The sequence below is a fragment of the Solanum lycopersicum genome, chromosome 6 (assembly GCF_036512215.1).
Source record: "Solanum lycopersicum chromosome 6, SLM_r2.1".
Classification (NCBI taxonomy): Eukaryota; Viridiplantae; Streptophyta; class Magnoliopsida; order Solanales; family Solanaceae; genus Solanum; species Solanum lycopersicum.
The window spans coordinates 30,348,785-30,371,741 of NC_090805.1; the positions used below are offsets into that span (position 1 = coordinate 30,348,785).

General features: G+C 36.5%; 1 long non-coding RNA gene across 1 annotated transcript; it reads left to right on the top strand.

Annotated features, from left to right (window-relative positions):
* Positions 1 to 4,850: 4,850 nt before the first annotated feature.
* On the top strand, positions 4,851 to 10,277 carry LOC101254803 (uncharacterized). The gene is made up of 2 exons (XR_741862.4): positions 4,851 to 5,554; positions 8,856 to 10,277. It is a non-coding gene; the product is annotated as an uncharacterized lncRNA (long non-coding RNA).
* The last annotated feature ends 12,680 nt before the right edge of the window (positions 10,278 to 22,957 follow it).

Here is a 22,957-nt window from a genome sequence, read left to right on the forward strand (position 1 = left end):
GCAAAATATAATCGAAAAAAATTGAACCAATCCAATTGTTTAAATTTGAGTTGGAAATCAAAATAAGCCATTTTTATAATAAGTAACTAAAATAAGCTTAGTGGAAAAAAAGTTTTACTATATTCAATTTTCTAAACGTTTTCCGTTAGTATCATAACGTTTATTTTTAATATATAATGGAACTTTTTTTTCCACTTTATAAAGTGGATCTTTTTATTTCACTTTATAAAAAGTTATCTTTTCATCTTCACCTTCTCTCCCTTTCCTTTTCATGGCTCCCAAAAAGATATTCACTTTGAAGATGGTCCCAATACGACAATTTGAAGAGGTCTCATACTAAACAAATCAAAATTTTGGAGTAGCACAACTTGACAACATTGAACTCATATTCGTTGCTTTAGGTGCAAAAATAGGTAATTGCAGCCTTGTACTTGTAGGGAAATTTTATCTTTTTTAGAATGTGGTTTTGGTTTGATTTACTTTCAACCTTAGACTTAATTTAGTTTTGGTTAGGAAGACATCTAAATTCATTGATAGAAAACTTTAGATTTACACATCCTATAAAAGTTTTAATAGTAACACTACTTCAAAATCATATGAAAATAAACTAATATAAATTAAGAGGCAGAATAGCGTAAAATATAAGACAAAATAAAAGTATCTATGTCATAAAGTACACAAAAATTTATCTTTTTGTCTAGCTTTAAGTTGAAACATTTTCTTATTAGTATTATTTTTTGAAAAATTATCAACAAATCTTCCATAATTTTTTCATATGGTGGATGTTATTTATTGACTATTTCTGCACCAATATGTGTCTTGACTATCAACATACAATTGACTACTGTTTCAGGATTGTAGTGTTTCAAAGCTTCCATCAACCTTGGCAACTAGGCAAAAGAACCCTCCCAAGTACCATAAACTTTTTCAAAAGCCCGCTTGCAATCAAGATAGACTTTTCTTTTACTTATTGAAATGTCATATGCTTTAAGAACGGTTGTTTGACAGTCTTTGATGGGAAACTTGAAATTAATAATAATATTAATTATCAAATAAAAAATAAATATTTCCTTATTAAATAAAAATCATCTAGGGATAAAATAGTACCTTGGCGTTCTTTCTATATCAACACGGAGGACTTAGCAATCATCTCAACATTCAAGTTGAAATGCCCTTCGAGGCACATTCCCGTATCACATGTATGTTCTTTAATGTATCTTCCAACTTTCTTCATGTTAGTATGTCTATCAATAAAAAAAGTCAGCCTAAATCAACATCTTTATTCTGCAACGCCTGCAAACAAGTCACCATGATCTTTTTGTCGATTTAATAACAAAGCACTCCCTTGCTATCTTCAAATGTAGAAGTTTAACTGTTCTTTGCAACTACTTCTTTGAATTGAATAACATGTCTTTTTCAATATAAATAGCATCATTCATGAAATCTTCTGGTTCATGCCACGTACGTTGTGATCTATACTCATCATGTGCATCACCAAAGATATCTGGACTATCCGGGAGATGATCAAGATAAGGAATTTCATGATACGAAACGGACTCATGGACATTAGTCTTGGCGATCGATTGGAAGTAAAAAAATCATCATCATCTCCGGATTCCTCAGCATTAGGCAAATCATCACTATCACTAGCTGAAGGAGAGCCGTAATTTGGAAGGTCATATCATCGATATTCACAGGATCAATGGGCTCATCTTGTGTAATATTTTCTCTATATATGTAAAAAATATATATAAATATTTGGCTCATGCAATTAACTTACTCAAATTAAAAAAATAAGTGTTAGACATAGCGATAATCATCTGCATCAAAAGTAGGCGAGACATGAAAATTTGAGGATGTCCCAACATTTTCCGTCTTTTCAAAGTGTGAGGACTGACCAAAATAATTATTTAGTCCATAACTTGGAGCAATATCCCTATCTTGCTGAGGTAAACCACTACAAAATATATAATAATAAGAATAATAAATAATATAAATTAATAAATAATTGACAAAATCAACAAACAATAATCGAAATATAATAATTGAGCATTACCGATCACTTTCATTGATAGTTTCGTTTAAATCAAAATCATATCGATCGGTAAGAATATTTTGATAATGTGTCATTTTAGGAAAATCAGTAGATTGAGTTATTCGAAATCCATTAATGCTATTACGATTTTCTATTTAGGAATGGACATCGACTGATAAAGGAGAACGTTGTTGACTAATCTTAGTCCTTCCTAACATAGATTTCAAGTATTGTTAAGTTTATTTGATCTGTATAGTCATTTGGAACCCTCAAAAAGTCGGTCAACGGTTCATCATTATTATAGATAATCCACTCTCCAAAATTTACTTGTCCTTATGATAAAAACGAAGTAGAGTATTTTCCGACTATAATCAAATTATAATCTGTATTGTTATACCCATTCTTTTATAAATTGATGAAATAAATTTATGATATCGGACATTAATTGGATATTTAGCATTGTGTTTGGGAGGATAATAAACGGTATTTCATGTATAATTTCGTCATTCCAATAAAATAAAACTTTAGCTTTAGGTGTAGAAGACATTTTTTTAGATCGAAATGAACAAATATAGAAGACTTTGTTGTAGGTGCTATCAATTATATATAAACGTCCTTAAATAGGAATTGAAAGATTTTTCAGAATAAAAAAATAAAAATACATAATGAAGAATTTTTTTCCGTTTTAATGACATATCAAAATCAATATAATTTATATGATAACACTGAAAAACCTTCTTCAAGATGTGAAAAATATTTTTCTTATAAAGTGTGATAAAAATTCCACTCTATAAAGTGGAATAAAAAGTTCCACTTTATAAAATGAAATAAAAAGTTCCACTTTATAAAGTGGAAGAAACAACTCCATTTTATAAAGTGTAAGAAAAAGTTTCATTATATATTAAAAATAAACATTATGACACTAACGTAAAACGTTTAGATTATTGAATATAGTGAAACTTTTTCTTTCACTAAGCTTATTTTAATTACTTACTAAAATAATGACTTATTTTGGTTACTTTTATATTTTCGTGGCTTATTTTGATTCCCAACTCTTTAAATTTGCACTTCATTAAAATATTCGATCATAGATAAGTTGTTCCTTCTGTTTTGTTTTGTTTGGTTTTGGTTTTAAGTAAAATATAATCGATTTTTTTTTAACCAAACCAATTGTTTAAATTTGCACTTCATTTTAAAAATATTCTACCATAGATAAATTGTCATTTATCAAATTATTGTTAAATATCTTCATAAAAATTATAAAATATTTGGTCAGAGAAAATCTTATTTAAAGATTTAGGAATTCTAATATATATGATAGGAGATAAATGATATATTATTGAATGATCAGGTTGTAGATATTTTGTGCTACAAAATAAATCTAGCAAAAATAGTGTTCATTCATTTAAATAAAATTCTTTAGACATAATTATTCTCCAAACCTTAAAAAATAAAGGAAGGTTGTAATCTGATAACCAAATGGAACAAGAAATTATACATTATTTGTTTTTTAGGTCGATTGTCTCTTTTCTTATGTTTTATAATTATTTTTCTTTTCTTTTTTTTTTTTAATCTTTCTTTTGTCTTACGTTTATTTTTCTTTTCCTTCTTTTCTTCTTCTTCTTTTTTTTTTTCTCTTTTTTCCTGTGTTTTTTTCCTTTTCCTTCTATTTTTTTGTTTCCTTCTTTTTTTCTTTTCTGTTCATGTTTTTTTTTAAAGTATGAAAATATAAAATTATTTATTTATACATAATGTACTCTTAAATACAAAATTTATCTTTAGTCTCGAGGGATATATAATATGTCTGAAATTTTATAAGATACACTATAACTCTTGCTTTAGAGGCATTAATTAGCCCAGACTTTCAAAGAACAAGTTACATCCTATGTGCAAAAGTTGTTGGTCTTGATTTATGAGATGCTCTATTAAGTCTTGTTTTAGAGGAAAGACTTAGACCAAGAATTTAACAAGTTATGCCCCACAAGCAAAACTTGAAATTACTGCAGTGTGTCTTGATTTATCATATGCTCTGTAACTCTTGCCTCTTAGCCCAAGGACATTCAACCAAGAAGTTAAGCCCCAAGGACATAATTTGGCAATATAACATTGTGTCTTAATTTATAAGATAAATCTATAACTATTGCTTAGAGGTAAGATCTGTGTTGAGATTAATGCAGTTTTGATGATTAACATAGAAAGATAAAACACGTCAGTCAACATGGTTCAAAGGTGCACGATGACAATTAGCAATTGAAGTTGGAAAAACTTTTAAAATGAATAAAGACAAGAGTGCAGAAATAAAAAATGTATATAGACATTCAATTTTTACCGACCTTCAATCTTTTCGGGAATGTTATTCGATTAAAAACTATTTTAAAATATATTTTGAGTTTAGAATTTTAGTCGATTTTGTCTAAAATTATATATTTTAGTATGCTTACTTTATAAAAATTATTGTAAATATTATTAAATGTTTTAAAATTATCGATAAATTTCGAAATAATTATTTCATTCAAATGTTTTAAAATTATGAAAAAATAATATAATATATGTAATATTTTAATTGTATAGCAATTCCTTAATTTTACCCCAAAATCATTTAAATCTTAGCCTATTTGTTCTAATTCTTTTCAATTCTAGCCCATTCAATTTTAATTTTTTTCAATAGTAACCATCCTTTCATTTCAATTCTAGCCATTTTATTGCAATTTTGGCCAATCCAAATTAAATCCCATATGATTTTAAGATTTCATCCATTAATCTGGAGCTTCTATTGTTTGAGATTGAATATCCACCCCTCATCTCTTTTAAAATTAACAGTTGAGATTGAATCCTCTTATTTCTTATGTTAAAACTAAAAGACGATTAACCCTAAGTTTGTTCTCATTCTCTTCCTCTCCTCTCTCACTCGGTTGCCTCTCCCCCTCTCTATACTCCTCCAGCTGGTGAAGACCGGCGGACCAGCAACAACTTTGGTGAGGCTAGCAGCCGTTGGCCGCCTCGGCTTCTTCCTCTTTCTCTCCCTTCTCCCTCCCTCTTCTTATCTTCCTCTCCAGGCGAGGAGCAGTAGCAGCCGATACCATCGGCATCTTCTGCAGAAACTACCAAACAGACCGCCGGTAGCAGCAAATGCGAAGGCGTAACTCTCTCTCCACCTTCCTCTTCTTTTTTATTCTCCTCTCTTTGCTGGACCACCACCACCACCAGTGCAACGAGCAACCCAACAACATCAACAACAACAACTCCAGTGAAGGAGGAAGTTGCATGAGGCCAGTGACGACAACAGAAAACAGCAATGTCCCCAACCAAGCGAAGCTCTGACAAAAACTGCCTTCTCCACCAGCAGCTCCGGCCATGGAACTTCAGTGAGGGCCGAGTTTAAATATGAAGATGGCAGATCTCAACAGATCCGTCCGGATCCGTCATTTCTCCCGCCATGGAGCGCTTATCCACTTGGTTTTTTCTGTGTTCGGGCCTATATCGAATCAAATTGGGTCTTCACTGCTGATAAATAATAAGGTATAACCGGTTAGTTTCTCTCATTACTTTAAATCTTATTTTTGCGTTATGTGCACTATGTATGATTGACATAAATAAAAGGAAACATTCGGGTTAGTTTCCTTATCCCTCATTCCGATGTGTGATTTCAGATGACCCATTTGAATTTGTATTTTGCTGTGAATGTCTTCGTGTCTTTATCTATAAGTTATTATTATGCTATAATCTTGGGTTGAGCGGGTTTTGTTAAATTGGTTGAACTCGATCTTCTAGTTGAAGAGTTGTCGAGAGATGAGTTTATTGATTTTTGTATTTTTAAATTTATATTTATCATTTATTTTGATTTGTAATATTTGTATAACTCTCGAATATTCTACGAAATAACTGGGAATCTCTTAGGGGAGGGGAGGAATACATGCTAATTGTTTACTTTTTCCTTTGATTTAATTTACTATTTGTGATCGTTAAATATAATGTCTGTATCCATTAACCACATAACGTCGTAAATAAATTATTTTCACCTAAAATAATTGGTCTAAACTAAACTTTTTTCTGTCTATAAGTTTGTTCTTTTGAAATTCGAGATCAGTCAGTATGCTTTAAATTAATTCAATTTATGCTAAATTTTGGATGTATTTATGTTATAATATTTATGTCATTCTATATTGAGATCCATGGCTATAATTAGTTATGTTTTAGCATTTTTAATTAATCTATTTAGAAAATTTAGGCATGTTGATCAATTTTAAACTAATTGGACCTAATAGTTTTAAATGTTAAAACCAGATTCTTATAATTTTAGCATGCTAACTAATTCGAGGTTTATAAATGCTTGTATATACATACTTTTAGCACGTCTCATGACATAGAAATCATGCTCATAAGGTTCTTTAACTTGCATATTATTTGGGTTTAGAAAATTATGCCTATAGGTTCCGAATATTATTATATAGAAAATCATGTCTATAGGTGTAATAATATTCTCGGCATGTTCACATTAGATACAATGTCTATAGGTCTTAACTAACTGATTAAACAAATTGCTTGTTAAAATCATTGTTCTCATAATTTTCAACATGCCTAAAAAATAAGATAAACCTATTGCATATTTTCTATCAGTCAAATTAAGTAATAACTATTTCCAGTATACTAGAATCATCTAAAATGATTCGCTTCAATTAAATATTGTTCGAAAAGTTGTTTTGTGCATTCTGCACTGCCAGTCAAATTAAGTAATAACTATAAAAATTTTCTGCATGCAACTTTAAATATTTGTTGTCCAATTTAAATCCGCTCAAAAATAATTTTACATCATAAAACTAATTAGTTATTGCTCTAGCATGTTTACGCATCTGTGAATATATTCTGCCACCTTTTAATAATTAATCAATCAATAAACTTTTCTCCGCATGTAATAGTATTTTTGCCCTTCTAAAATAAGATAATAATTATCTTCTGTCCTCTTTGATTTCGTAAGTATTGTCATACTTTCTTTGTATGTTCGTTTGATCACACACTTAAGCATAAGCATGATACCTCCACTAATTACTTGTGCTAGTAGCATGTACAATTAAGATTTAGAGTCCAATATGAGATTTACATGCTAAATGAATGTCCTACATATTTGACTTGGTGCTTAGGAGAGCCATATATATATATATATATATATATATATATATATATATATATATATATATATATATATATATATATATATCAGTCTAAACCATTCTAATAGTAGTTCAATGCCTCTTGGGGATGGTAGACACCTTTTAGGATGAAATGCATGTGGTGATGGGGTAGGGATTGTTGGACCATACAAATTCATCATCGACTCCTGCTTAAAGTGACAAACCTTGGTTTTGTCTATTCCTTTACGGAAGATGATAAAAAAGAAATAAAATAAAGTTTAGTGTTGATCCGTAAAGTCCCTTATAGTCATCCTCTCCTTTTATCCCTTCATTTGTTTATAATTATAATTACTTAGGGGTAGCTTAAATAAAATATAAAATTATTTATTTATTTAATTGTGTAATTTCTGTGTCCTTGCTTATCTCTTTATTAATTGTTTAGTATTTATTTTGTCGTCTATCTTATCATCTAGTCTTGCAAGCCTAATTAATAAATTTAAATAATAAGGTAGCTTTAACTGTTTAATATTATATATCACCTAGCTAGCATGTTAATTAACTAAATAATAATAAATGAAGTGACCGTACTTGATTTTTGTAACCCCCACATAAATTGCATGAGATATGATCGGCGCCTACATTTGTGGACTTCAAGGGATGCATAATACCTTCCTCTTGAGGTAATTTAAATTGTTACCCTGATCTTTGATTTGTTGACCTTAGTTAGATTTTAGATAGGTTAGATAGGTGCCCTAACACGTCTTAATTTGTTAGGTGGTGACTCTTCAAATTCAAAAATCTCAAAAGAGTTGTTAGGTCGTGCATCATGTCCGCTTTGAGAAAAAATGGGGTGCGACAGAATGACGACTATGCTGGAGATATTAATTTCTACCAATACATGTTTCATGCTGTATGTGGGGCTTACTATATTAAGTCACTTCATTGTTTGTTTCAGTATTACCATGCTAAATTGTTATTCGCTTTCCTTGAAAACTTGCTTTCCCTATATATTATACTTTCCACGTTCCACTCCTTTCCTTCTTCCTTATTTGTTTATTGTCATGTTTCACCCTTTTCTTTTTCTTATTTGTTTACTTGCATGCTTAATCACATACTCTCTTTCCTTATTTGTGTGATTCTTCAATATGTTTATATGTTTACTTCCCTTTACTTATGCATGTATGTATTTATTTATTATCGCTTTTATAAACTGCCTATGCATTACTTCTTTCCACCTAAATACTATATGTTACTGCTTTGAGAACTAACATTCTGCTCATACTTCTCCCAATTGGGACCCTCTTCTTTTTTTTTTACTGTATGTTGTGCCTTTGCACCTCTCAAAACTACTTCACTTTTCTTAAAATACCTTTTATAGAGATTCGACATATTTGTGGATAGAACAAATAGTTTTATTATCGGAAAACCACGAGCCTTCTCGCATAAAATTCCTTTCAAGTCCGCGTCAAACTAACTTTTAGAAGTCCTAGTTAGGTCATACATGTTGCATAAGCTCTAGGTGGTTTGACACTTGGTGTCAATCCACATAATTAGTAGTCACCCTATCGTCTTATGGGTTGCAATACAATTTAGACAAATTGCATATTTATGTGTCAGCGTGATCATAATAGTTAAATCAAAGCCAACTTTGTCAAAATAGAGTTTAAAGTCGTTTGTTGTTTTGTTTGTAGAGTCATGGCCTATCCTCATTTCCCCAACAAACAAATGGTGGTCAAAGTGAATCCTACCCTGAAGGTTTGGTGGAAGGATATTTAGAGAAACCGAGAGTTAGAGGCAAATGACCTGCTAGGTGGCCTTACCGTTTTGATCTCCATCTGGTCAGATTTTCACCTGATCAAGACATTGTTGAAATTTTGGGACTCTAAGAGGTTAGTTTTCAAATTCAAGGACTTTGATCTAACCCTAACAATTGATGATATTGGTGGGTTTCTGGGTCTCCCATACAAAGAACGTGAAATGATTGTGCCACACAAGCCAACGCCAAGGTCCTTTTTGAAGCAAATTGGCCTGCATCATGATCCAAATTTACTTTGTACGAAAATGGGATGAATTTCTTTAGAATTCCTGTATTCACGTTTTTGAGACGAGGAAGGCCATAAAAACATTCACTTAGAATTTGCTTGCTCCCCTGCAAAATGGGAAAGATACCGCCTTAACTCATTCGTCGTCACATTATTAGGCTCATTGATTTTCCCTATGGAAAGGGAAAAAATCCAAACAAGCTTATGTTATGTGGTCCGTATGTTGGCTCGATGTGGGAAGACCATATTCCCATGATACTTTCGGAAATTCTAAGAGCATTTACCGCACTAAGGCAAAAGGTACTTCGAGGGGCGTAATTTTCTGTTGCAACTTTGGGCTGTTGAACACTTCTACCAAAGTGACAATAGGGTAGAAATTATTAGAGGGACCACGGGGAATAAAATTATCACTCATTCCTCAAGTATGACATTTTATTTCCCTTGTAGGAATGTAAAACTGGTTCATGTATTTCAGAGAGCGCTCAACCATTGAAATCCAATGGAAGAATTATTGGTTAAAGCCTCATCATGTCATTTTAAGGGGTAATGAGCTCTACTTTATCTAGCTTATTGGTTTGAACTGTGTGCAACCATATGTACCACTCCGAGTCCAACAATTCGAACAAATTCAAATGATACCTCTGCGATCCCATATAGGCCACCATGGATATGACTTTGGGCCAGAAATACCGCAAGTGAACACCATACTAGGAAGATGGGAAAGGGTGGTAACTATCAATGTTCAAGAGCATCGACCCTTTTGCACACCTGAATATACGTGTGGCTTCTGGAGGATGCATAACATGCAGATCTAAGCGAGGAAGGTCTTCCAAGTTTTGGTAATGAAAGGGAAAGAAGATGGGCTCACAACCTTCTCAACAACAATTATGATATCACCAGAGAAATGAGGCAGCAAATTATGACTAACATTGAAGACCTGCATTGACTGAAGTTTCTTAGAATTTTTTTTCCCATGTTATCCCTAGCCTCTAGCTTATTTCTAGTTTTGCTTTAGTCTGATGTAATAATTTGAAATCATTCAATATGTGAAGATTGTTTTTTATTTCTTAACTCTAAACTCCTATTGGAAAATAAGGCTTAAATTTTATATTATGCATCAAGTATGTGTTGTGTTAGGCCTACCTCTGGCTCAACGAGACTCCTTGCACTTTAGGGCGAATATTTCTAACAATGTGTTGTTATTATTATATTGTATTAATCCCCTCACATCGTTCTCTGTTGATTCTATTGTTTTCCCCATTACTAAGGTTCATCTGTCCTTCATTCTGGCACATACACGATCAAAAGGGACCCTTCTCATCCACAAAAACAAAGCTGTGTAGATAAGGTTAAAATGGTTGATAACAACAACACCAACGAAAGGACAGAAACATATGAGGAGGGGAAAATTCCAAGTGATCTTGTCTTGAGACTTGAACGTAAAATTTTGGAATTGGAAGAAGAGGTAGTACATATGTGCGATTTGGTAAAGTTGTCTATCTCTCTCGATACTTAGTTTGGAGAAAATATAGACAATCCTCCTGAAACTAACCAAACAACCATACCACACAATACTCAATTAATATATCCTGATCCGAACTCACTCATCCAAATATTATCCCATCACTTCACGTCCAAAATACTCAAATCCCTTTTTACCACTACCATCAACAAACTAAGAAAACCATTCCAGAAACAATTCCAAATGCAAACTCTGCACACACTCTTAGAAACAACAACTTCTATCCCATATGTGGAAACTGCTCCTGTGATCCATGACCACCATGGATCAGAATCCTCCCAAAATGAAATTCTAATAGAAACCCTGATCGAGAGATTATATAGCCTTGCCAACATGGTGAAGCATGTGGAAGGAAGCAAGAGCTTAGGAGGATTGAGCGATGATGATTTGTGCATGTACCCCGATGTAGAATTGCTTGAAGGATACAAGCTTCCAAATATTGAAATGTTTAATGACATTGGAGATCCCAAATCCCACCTGCGAAATTAGTGCGACAAGCTTGTAAGGGTGGGGAGAGATTAGAAGATACTCATGAAGTTGTTTTTGAGTAGTCTCACTTTGGAGGCCCTGTCCTGGTATATTGAACAAGACCCTCGAAAATGGGTTGAGTGGGTGGACATGGAAACTGATTTTATGAACATGTTTGGCTTTATCGTAGAAAATGCTCTTGATTGATTCTATATCCAAGGTTTGAAGAATAAACCCAGTGAATCCTTCAGGGACTACACCACAAGATGGAGATCTGAGGTGGCTAGGGCCAGACCTCAGATGGATGAATCTCAGATAAAAGACTATTTCATCAATGCCCAAGAGCCACAATATTATAACAGGATAATGCTGGTGGCTTAGAAGAGTTCTGCTGAAATTATCAAATTTGGACAAAGAATTGAGGAAGGTTAAAAAATGGGACTATTATCAACCTGAATTATATCCCTCAACTCCACAAGCTATATCTCCCCAACCCATGCCACTTTCTTACAAAAATACTCCTCCTTAGTATTAGCAAGATTCATATCCTATCTATAATCCCAGCTAACATACTCCACCACCCACTCAAACACAAAACTACCGAAATAGACCTTCTTATGAAAAAAGATTGATCTACCGTGATCACACAGTGTTTTCAATGAATTTTGCTCAAGAGTTGTGTGTTCCTAGAGCTCTTTTGTTGTAGTTTTAACGTGTTTTATGTCTTGTTTTTCAGGAAAGATGTCCAAGTTTGAAAATGCACAAGGCATATAGAAAAAAGTGCAGATTTGCGACCTACGAAGGCCATCGATGGACAGTAGGTGTTGACAATTGATGGTAGTTCAAGGCTAAAGGAGAAGATCAGGGAGATTTGACTAAGTGTAGAACCACGAGAGTAAACGATGATCCTTATATTGATCAACGGACCGTACTGGTGAACTATCAATTGGTTTAGTGAAGGTTCTAGTACCTGACTTTTTCAAGATTCTATGTATGGAACGACAGAAGAGCATCGATGGGGTGTAGATGAATCGACGGACCGTATTGCTGGTACGTCATTTGATTTAGAGAAGGTGTTGGCCAGTGAAGAAAAATTATTCCAAGTATGGACTGACGAGGAAATCGATGAATCGTCGTTCCATTGACAGTTCTACAGCGAGATCTTTGTTTGAATTCGTGTTTTTGGACAAAACTTTTCTTATTTTATTTCTTTTTATTTAGGACTATGTTTTCTATAAATAGGGGATTAAAACCTCATTTTTTGGGGTTAGATACTTTTGGTATTATTTTATTTTGCGTTGGAGATTGTTGGTTGCAAACTTTTAGCAATTAATCGATTTATGGATTCTTGTTGAAGGATTTTTCTTGCAATTTTTAAGTTGAATTTCTGAGTTTCTTCTTATTGTGAAGTAAGTTCATGAATTCTTTCTTAAAAACCATGAATTGTGATCTTGCTTGAATGGGTAACTAAATCCACAACTAGGGTTGAGGGAAACATGGATAATTAACAAAGTAAACCTAGCAAATAAGTAATTCTCAAATAGGTTCTTGCATGTTTTGATAATTCTTTCGTTTAGAAGTCTTTTTAATGAGTGCACGCGTTAGATTTCGCCTTATTGCTACTTGCCGTACCAAGAAGGTAGGAATAAGAAAAGAATTATCAACATAAATTTAGTGTGATAATATCTAATGGGCTAGTGTCGATTTGTGCAAAGTAATAACTAAGTCATACATCAATTATGCTGTCTAATATGAGGCAAAGGTAAGGGTTAGTAGTTAATACACACATAGCCAGACCAAGGTACGGGATAATTTTTTTAGATGTGGGACCAAGGATTTAGAGATACATAACTTACCACTTTACATGCAAAACACTAGGGAAGAATTGCTATTGCTAGGAATACGACGTTATACACCTGTGGGGAACTTATGTACCGTAGTTAGTCTCATAACCTGATAAAAATTCAATATTTACTTTTGCTTACGTGTTAACTTAGATTGATTAAGGAACTTGTTTCATAAACCCCCCAATTAGTTAATTGTTTTTTGGAAAGACTTTGTCTAAATAGACGTGAATGTGAATTGAAGTTAAGTCTAAACCATTTTCATTGTTAGATCGATCCCAACTTGTTAGTTGGGTTCTCAACTTGATTACGATCGCTTATACTTCTTTAGGGAAGTGTAATTTGAGCGTAAATTTTGCCGCCGTTGCTAGGTAATCTTGCTTTTAGATTAACTTTAATTATGTTTTTGAAATTAGTCAATGGTTTCTTGATTTTACTTTTTCTTTTTGTTTTTGTTTCTTTTAGATGTAACTCTACTGTATGCCAAGTACACGATGACGAGGAGAACCACTCACTCCATTCGATCCAGAACATAACTGTACATTGAGAAGGATGAAAAATCAATAGATCCCAGCCAATCAAGGTGATGGAGTAGACCGGCAGCCTCCATTACTAGTTGAGGCACACAATAAGGCACATAAACAACTGAGAGAGGTTGTGAGACTAGAACCTCCAGCAGCCCTACAACTTCAGTATTACAATAGGGGTAACATGAACATTTTAGATTCCGATGGACCTCTTGTCCTACCCCTTCTGCCACCTGAGCATACATTTGTGGTGACTAGTAGCTTAATGCAGATGCTCATTGCGAGAGGTTTATTTTTGGGACTGCAATCGGAGGACCCACATGCCCATATAGCTAAACTGGGGTCTGTATGCAAAAGTTGTGTGGGTAGACCAAACTTGGATATGAATGTGATTGGGTTCCGAGTATTTCCTCTATCACTGACAGGAGATGCCACCATATGGTTTACTGAGCTACCCTACAATTCCATCTACACTTGGGATCAATTGAGAGATGTGTTCTTAGCAAGGTACTATCCAATGTCCAAAAATCTCAATCACAAGGATAAGTTGAACAACTTTGTGACATTACCTGGAGAGTCATTGAGTAGCTCTTAGGATAGATTTATTGCATTCATGAGAGGTGTCCCAAACCACCGCATGAACGATGAGTCACTGATAGATAAAACAGTGCTAGACACTATTATCGGTGGCTCTTATTGGAATGTACTATGCTTAGATTACAGAGAAATTGGAGAAGAGATCTCGCAACAACAAGTCTTGGAACACTAGAGAGTCGGATACTGGGAGACACCTTTGGATACAAGCTACAAAAAACCCAACAGCAGATGACATGCATGAAGAGTTGGCACATATGAGAATTGAGCTTGGGTTGGTCTTGAAACATGCGAGTGGAGTTGCAAAGAAGGTAAACGCGGTGAACTATTGACCAAACGGCCACCGCTGGTAGATGAGTATTATTATGATGAGGATGACTATGCATTGAATGATTAGATGGAGGGTTTTCGACCAAACGCCCAAGACTCCAATCAGAAAAATTGGCTCCAAGGTCATGGAAACCAAGGTTGGAACTATGGTAACTATAACCGAGAGTGTCAATATGTCTGAGATGGGAATTACAACCGTGATAATAACTTTAACCGTGATAACTATTGTAACAAAAATGATCGGAGTGGGCCCTATGTTCCCCCTCAAAATTGTAAAGTTGCTCCTAGGGACGGTGGAATTAGTATGACACGAGTTGAGGATATGATGCAGAAGATGATGAGGTTTGATGCTAGTGATGAGAATGTCAAGGAGATGAGAGGTGACCTAGCTAACATGCATCTTGAGTTACAAATGGCTCAATTGTCACGACTGTGAATGCACCCCAACCTGGCATTCTTCCTAGTAACACTATCTAGAATCCTAAAAATGATGGGCATTGCATGACAGTTACTACTCGAGGGGGTAAGCAAACCATTGATCCACCCATGCCGCCCGTAGCAAAAGGTGATAAAAGAAAAGGCAAAGAGGTGGTAGAAGCTAGTGGAGAGTTGGTGGACAAAACGGCGAAAGAAGCAGAAATGTCTCAGAAAGTGGTCCCTGTTCCTAGTCCTCCACCACCATTTACTCTGAGATTAGTGAAGAAGACTGAAGATGGTAAATACATGCAATTTATCACTTTGTTGAAACAACTTTCCATCAATGTCCCTTTGATAGAAGGTTTGGAACAAATGCCAGTTATGCTAAGTTTATAAAGGATATACTGACTAAGAAGAGATCAGTGAGTTTTGAGGATGTTGTAGTGCTATTGCTACAAAGTCTCTTGTGCAAAAAAAGAAAGATCTGGATGCCTTCACTATCCCATGTACTATAGGGTTACTACACTATGCTAAGGCACTATGTGATCTTGGTGCGATCATAAATCTCATGCCTATGTCAATTTAAAAGAAGTTAAGCTTGGGTGACCCAAATCCTACTACGGTGCGGTTACTGATGGTCGATCAAACTGTGAAGAGGCCCATTGGTATACTCCATGACGTGCTTGTGAAAGTGGAGTCATTTATATTTTCGGTCGATTTTGTGATTCGTGACTGTGAGGTTAACTTTGAGGTTCCTATTATTCTTGGGAAATTATTCCTTGTCATAGGGAATGCATTGATTGATATGGAAAAGGGACAGATGAAGTTTAGATTGAATAATGAAGAAGTAACTTTCAATATTTGTAGGTCCATGAATCAGCGTGGTGAACTCCAAATGGTATTTGCTATATCCTACAGGTGGAGAGTGTATCGAAAGTGCACATCGAGGAGCGACTAGGTGTCGAGGCACTAGTGGCAGTGATTATGCATTTTGATAGTGATGGTATTGAAGAGTATGATTTTTTGGTGGATGCACTTGAAGAAACGAATATCAATCAAAACTGAAGAAACTAAAGTTAGACATGAAGCATCGCGAGTCTCCACCCGCAAAACTATCTATTGAGGAGACCCCAATATTAGAGCTTACAGCTCTACCACCTCATCTGTGGTATGTGTTCTTGGGTAGAGATGACACTTTGTCGGTGATAATGGAAGCAAATTTGAATGAGCGCGGCATTTTTTTCCACAAAATCAAACTCATGCCATATCACAATCCAAGCATTGAGCACCAAAGAAGGTTGAATCCACCCATGCAATAGGTAGTGAAAAAGGAGATCATTGAGTGGTTGGATGCCGGACAGTGCGTGCCTTAAAAGGGTGGGATGACAGTTGTACCTCATGATAAGAGCGAGTTTGTTTCGATGCGGCCAATTATCGTATGGAGAGTTTGCATGGACTATCGTAGGTTGAATGCTTGGACTGAGAAGGACCATTTCCCCATGCTATTTATGGATCAGATGTTAGACAAACTCGCAGACAAAGGGTAGTATTGTTTTCTTGATGACTATTCGGGCTGCAATCAAATCTCTATTGTCCCTGAGGATCAAGAAAAGACCACTTTCACTTGCCTTACTAGGACTTTTTATTTCAGAAGGATGTGTTTGGGTTATGCAATGCAACGGTCACCTTCCAGCATTTTATGATATCGATATTTTGTGACATGGTGGACGAAATTATTGAGGTGTTCATGGATGATTTTTCTGTGGTTGGTGACTCCTTTGATCGATGTTTGAGTAATTTGGCTGAGGTGCTCAAAAGATGTGAAGATTGTAATTTGGTACTTAATTGAGAAAAATGCCATTTTTGGTGAAGAAAGGTATAGTGTTGGAACATCACATCTCGGAGAAGGGGATAAATGTTGATTGATCTAATGTGGAAGTGATAGAGAAGCTTCCTCCACCCATTTCTGTAAAAGGTATGAGAAATTTTCTTGGACATGTTGACTTTACCCGGAGGTTTATTAAGATTTCTCAAAAATTGTACTCTTTGTGCAAACTTCTAGAGAAGGAATGTAAGTTCTATTTTGATGAATCCTGTCTGAAAGCAGTCAGAGAGTTGAAGGAGAAGTTGGTGTCCACATCCATATTTATTTCACCAGATTGGAGTGAGCCATTTGAGGTGACGTGTGATGCTAGTGGATTTGCACTTGGTGTGTTATTGGGACAAAGAAAGGATAAAATCCTTTATCCAATTTACTATGCCAGTAAAGCTCTAAATGAAGCTTAGAATAACTACATAGTATGCTGACCATTTCGCTTTGAGGTATTTGATTGCTAAGAAGTTTACGAAGCCAAGGTTGATCCGATGGGTACTATTGTTACAAAAGTTTGATTTTGAGGTTAAAGATAAAAAATGGACTAAGAATCAAGTTGCCGGTCACTTGTCTAGATTGAAAGATGAAGCTATGCGGGAGTTAGGAGAAAATGCAAAAATTGATGATGCATTCCTAAATAAACATGTATTGGCTGCCTCTTAGGATTTGATCCCATGGTTCATAGTCTTTGTGAACTATCTGGCGAGTGACTTTGTTCTGTTGGACTTGACTTTCTATCAGAGGAAGAAGTTCATGTATTATGTGAAAAAATTTCTTTAGGGATGATCCTTATTTATACCAGAGTTGTGCTAATGGGATTATTTGCCGTTGTGTACTGAAGATTGAAATGTTGAGTGTTTTGGAGGCATGTTACTCCTCGCCTGTGGGTGGACACCATTGTGGTATTCCAACTACACATAAAATCTTGCAGTGCAGGTACTATTGGCTAACCATTCACCAAGATGCTCACGAGTTTGCCAAATCATGTGATCAATGCCAACGAGATGGAGGAATTTTGAAGAAGCAAGAAATCCCCGTAAATCCTATTCTGGTGATTAAGTTATTTGATGTATGGGGCATTTATTTAATGGGCCTATTTGTGAGTTCTCATGGGATTAAGTATGTACTTTTGGTGGTCGACTATGTGTCAAAATGGGTGTAAACAACTGCGCTTCATAACAATGAAGAAAAGAGTGTCACCGCCTTCTTGAAAAAGAATATCTTCTCTAGAGTTGGCACACCTAAGGCCATTATTAGTGATGGTGGCTCTCACTTATGTAATAAATTGTTCATAGGGCTTTTCGAGATGTATGGTGTTTGCCATAATGTGGCTATTCCTTACCATCCATAGATTAGCGGGCAAGTTGATGTGTCCAATCGTGAGATCAAGCAAATTCTGGTGAAAACGTTAAATGCTAATAGAACGGATTGGTCAAGGAGTCTATATGATGCTTTGTGGACCTATCACACTACATACAAGACATTCATAGGTATGTCTATGGAATGTCGTTTGATCAACATGCCATCGATGGACCCCATCGTCTGCATCAATATAAAAAAGTCTAAATCTTAAACGATGGAAGTGGATTACGGTCCATCGATTGATCAACGGTACCTTTTCACATTCGTCGTTTCTTTCAGACAACCTATTTTCACTAACTTCTAAAATAAATCTAAGTGTTAGACGATGGAGTATACTACGGTCCGTCGACTAATCGATGGACCGTTCTACACGTCCGTTGTTTCTATCTGAGAAGTCAGACTTTTTTCCTAACTCGAATAACTCTAAGTGTTAGAGGACGGGTTCCATCGACGGACCATCGATGGTGTCTGTCAATTTGAATTTTCAGCACAGAACTATGTTTTTTATTTTTCAGATTGTCTTTGCCTGGTGTGTTTCAAGTGTGTAATAAGGCTGAGTTGAGACTAACAATTACTCTATAGGTACCAATGGCACCCAAAAAGGATATCGTCTACTCAAAAAAGGCAAATCCAATTCGATTGCCCCGTCTCATCGGATGATTATAGAGTCCGACACCGAGAAAAACCCGACATATGTCTCTCCAGGCTCCACAACGCCAATTGTAACAAAACGAGTAACTAGGGTACCCTCGGAAGGTGGTTCTCGGCGTAGTCTCTACCTCCTAGTCTGATGAGGAGCGCACACTGACCGGTTCACCATCCGGGGCTGCTTCTAGTTCTGAAGAAGGCTCAACATCTATCTCCAAATCTAATTCCTCCTTCGAGTTGGCCCAATCTTATGGGTCACAAAAGGCCACTACTTCTATTTCCACCTCTCATGAAGTCATTGGGTCGGAGGACCAAGACCACCAAGCCTCGTCTGATGAGGCTTCTATCTTAGCTTCTGCACCTCCACCCCGAGTAGATAATCCCGCACATATTGCTGAGGAACCAAACTGATGGTTCGTAGATGGTCAATACTAGGTGTACAGGGATGCAAAAATGTTGAATGAAAAGGTGGTTATGACCCAATTGGTGACAGCGGAGCGTCGAGTTCTCACAAGGAGTTTGCACAAGGTCCCCGAGGTGCACAAATGGTTTAACTTGCATAAGTTTGAATGGATGGCTCGGAGTCTGGGCACTTACTGTGAGGAGATAGTCAGAGAGTTCTACGTTTCCTACATAACTACACTATGAGGGTCCCTACACAGGTGGGCGAGACCTGCCAAACATGATCCTCCTACATCTACACTAGTCTGAGGCTGTAGGGTTGATATCCCTGAGGCTACCATCCGCCTTTTCTTATACGGCCCCTCCACTAGCCCACATGTGACACAAAATACTAGTGAATATGACTATAGGTGATAGGTGGTACAAATTGGTGAGTTTGGTTGGATTGCTGAACAGTGAGAGGCAACCAAGAAGTGATTGGCCCAATACCTGACGACTGATGGTGAGAGGGCAGATTGGGTGATAGACCCCCGAGGGCTGATCAAGAAGGCTACCCTCACTTTTGCAGCAAAGTTCTTTTGGCTACTGGCCAGGCACATGTTATCGCCCACACAAGAGGATAATGTTGTCACATGGGATGTGGAGGCGTTGGTAGCAACTTTGGAAGTAGGACTAGAGATTGACTTTGCTCGAGTGCTGATATTAGTGATTCATGAGAGGGACTTCAAAACCTCTACCACTTACCCATTTGCTTATCTTACTTTTCAACTAGCAGGGATGCCGGAGTGCCAATTTGGCACTGTGACACACTCCGCAACCTGACAGGGATAGTAGAGGGCCTAGGATTGAGATGCCTCCATTAAGTGAGAACTTGGAGGACACTTAGAAAATGTTGGGAGACCCTTATCAGAGAGGTCTCTGACCATCATGACGATCGTGCAGGACGAACCATCGTAGGTACGACGGTCCGTCGTAAGAGTCCGTCGTAGGACACTTAGAAAATGTTGGGAGACCCTTATCAGAGAAGTCTCTGACCATCATGACGGTCGTGCAGGACGGACCGTTGTGGGTATGACGGTCCGTCGTAGGACACTTAGAAAATTTTTGAGAGACCCTTAGAAACAGGGTCTCTGACAACAAGAATGGTTGTGCAGGACGGACCGTCGTGAAGACAACGGTCCGTCACAGGCATCGTTGGGCAGGGGTGCTAGGGCTTGTGCAATGGACCCTACGACGGTCCGTCGTGTGTGCGACGGGCCGTCATCGGGGTCTCGTTCTGAGTTGCAGTGTTAGAACTGGGGGTACCCTACGCATCCCCGATGAACCCACATGGTCTTGTAGTGTTGTGGACCTATATGTGTCTATCCCGACGACCTAGCAAACTACCAAGGCAAAATCACCTATGCCTAGGGTTATCAACATGACACATACGAACATTTTGAGCCTAGGTTTAGACATAATCATATAGAGGAAACAGTATACGACAAAGAACTAAGCTAATACTAACTACAAAACCAAAATGCAAGATAGATAAGTATAAATGTAGAGACACATACCTTGGATTTTCAGTCCCTTTTCTATCCAGCACTTCAAAGTCAAATTCTTGCAGCAGTAATACCCAACGAATCAGCCTTGGTTTCACATCCTTCTTCGCCATCAAATATCTCAATGCTGAATGGTCAGTATGCACTATAACTCTAGTACCTAGCAAATAGGAGCGAAATTTCTCAAAATCAAACACTACTGCGAGGAGTTCTTGCTCAGTCACTGTGTAGTTCTTCTGGGCTTCATTTAGGGCTTTACTAGCATAGTGAATTGGGTGAAGGATTTTGTTTCTTCTCTGTCCCATTACTACACCAAGAGCCACCCCACTAGCATCGCACATTACCTCAAATGGACTGTTCCAATCCGGAGAAATAATGATAGGCGCAGACACTAACTTTTCTTTTAGCTCACTGAATGCTTTAAGACAGGATTCATCAAAGCAAAATTTACATTCTTTCTCCAGCAATTTGCACAATGGGTGTGCAATCTTTGAAAAGTCTTTGATGAATCTCCGATAAAAACCTGCATGCCCAAGAAAGCTTCTCACACCTTTCACAGAGATCGGCGGGGGAAGTTTCTCTATTACCTCAACTTTAGCTCGATCAACCTCTATGCCCTTTTTTGAAATGCGATTAGCCAACACAATACCCTCTTTCACCATGAAATGACATTTTTCCCAGTTTAGTACCAAATTGCAGTCTTCACATCTCTTAAGAACCTCAGATAAATTGGTCAAGCACCGCTCAAATGAATCACCAACAACAGAGAAATCATCCATAAAAACCTCTATAGTATCTTCCACCATGTCAGAAAATATTGACATCATACATCTCTGAAAGGTTGCGGGTGCATTGCACAACCCAAACGACATTCTTCTGAACGCAAAAGTCCCATATGGACAAGTGAAAGTGGTTTTATCTTGATCTTCTGGTGCAATAGAAATCTTATTATACCCTGAATACCCATCAAGAAAACAATACCACCCTTTTCCGGCAAGTCTATCCAACATCTGATCTATGAAGGGCATAGGAAAATGGTCTTTTTCAGTCCATGAGTTCAGTTTACGGTAATCCACAAGCACTCAGGTAGTCCTACTCCTTATAAGATCAGTAATGCCAATTATAAAAATGCCCAGCGTGATAGGAAGCCGTGTGATAAGTGTGGCCGTTTGCATGTAGGTGAGTGCTTGGTAGGTACTAGTATCTTCTATGGGTGCAGCAAGAGTGGGCAATAGTTAGGAACTGTCCACAGATGAGTAATCAAGCCAGGATCGATGCTTAGCCTCGGCCTAATCCTACTGTTGCAGCCGAACCTCCCAAGAGGAACATATTCTATGCTTTGTAAGGTAGAGAAGAGCAAGAGAAGTCAACTGATGTGGTCACTGGTACGTTGCATGCCTTCTTTTTTCCTGTGTATGCATTGTTAGTTCAAGGATCCACTTTGTCATTTCTTAATATTTTAGTAGCTTGTAAATGTGACTCGCTTCCTGATATCTTACATGAACCACTTCTAGTTAGTACTGCCATAGGAGACAGTGTTAGGGCAAAAAGAGTATATACAGACTGCCCAATAAATGTTCTCAATAAAGTTACTCATGTTGACCTAATAGAATTAACCATGTTTGATTTTGATATAATTTTGGGTATGGATTGGCTTCATAAATTCTACGCTACCATAGACCATTGAAACAGGGTAGTAAGGTTCCAGTTGCCAAATGAGTTAGACTTGAAATGGGAAGGACGTGGTTCAAATCCAACAAGCCAAATAGTTTCTAATCTTAAAGATAAGAAGATGTTATCTAAGGGGTTAGAAGCCTATGAGAACCTTTCTTACGAAGAGGTTTCCATCAAAATTTTAGATCACCAAGTGAAATGGTTGAGGAACAAGGAGGTTGGTACCGCAAAGGTGTTATGGAGGAACCACCTTGTTGAGGGAGAAACATGGGAGGCCGAGGCCGATATGAGATCCCGTTACCCTCACTTGTTTAGTTCTTGAGAGCAAATATACAATTCCTTAGTCCAATTTCATTAATGAGACTCTAAATCTTAGTGCATTAGGCGGTTTTGGTGTTCTAAGTCCATAACTGTGTGCCTTAACACTTGCACAATATGATTTAAAATGAGTTCTTGCTTGCATTCATGTTGCTATTTTTGTATAGCGTAGACATGGTTTTGTGTTGCATGAGCTGTGATGTGCATTAAGTTAAGTGTAATTGCGAA